The sequence below is a fragment of the Brassica oleracea genome, chromosome C4, assembly GCF_000695525.1.
Source record: "Brassica oleracea var. oleracea cultivar TO1000 chromosome C4, BOL, whole genome shotgun sequence".
In the NCBI taxonomy this organism is placed as follows: domain Eukaryota; kingdom Viridiplantae; phylum Streptophyta; class Magnoliopsida; order Brassicales; family Brassicaceae; genus Brassica; species Brassica oleracea.
Window position 1 is genome coordinate 11,251,335 of NC_027751.1, and position 318 is coordinate 11,251,652.

Here is a 318-nt window from a genome sequence, read left to right on the forward strand (position 1 = left end):
TAATCACCCTTAATCACCCTAGCCCATGAATCCAAGATTAGTCTACTCACTAATAGACATGAATAACCCCAAAACTATGGATTATTCAAGGTTAAACATAATTAGAGAGCAAGGTAATCAAGCAAAGATAAGAAATTATGATCAAGATTAGATCTTTCACCCAAAAGTGGCTTTTGATTAGATAGAAAACAAGATAAGTCCTAATTTTAGGTTTAGAGAGTATTTATAGGACGCCTAAAAACCTAGTGAGCCTCAAAAACAAGTCTGAGAAGGTGATGTGTCGAGTTTTAACCCGATTATCTAACTGCAAGTGCACAG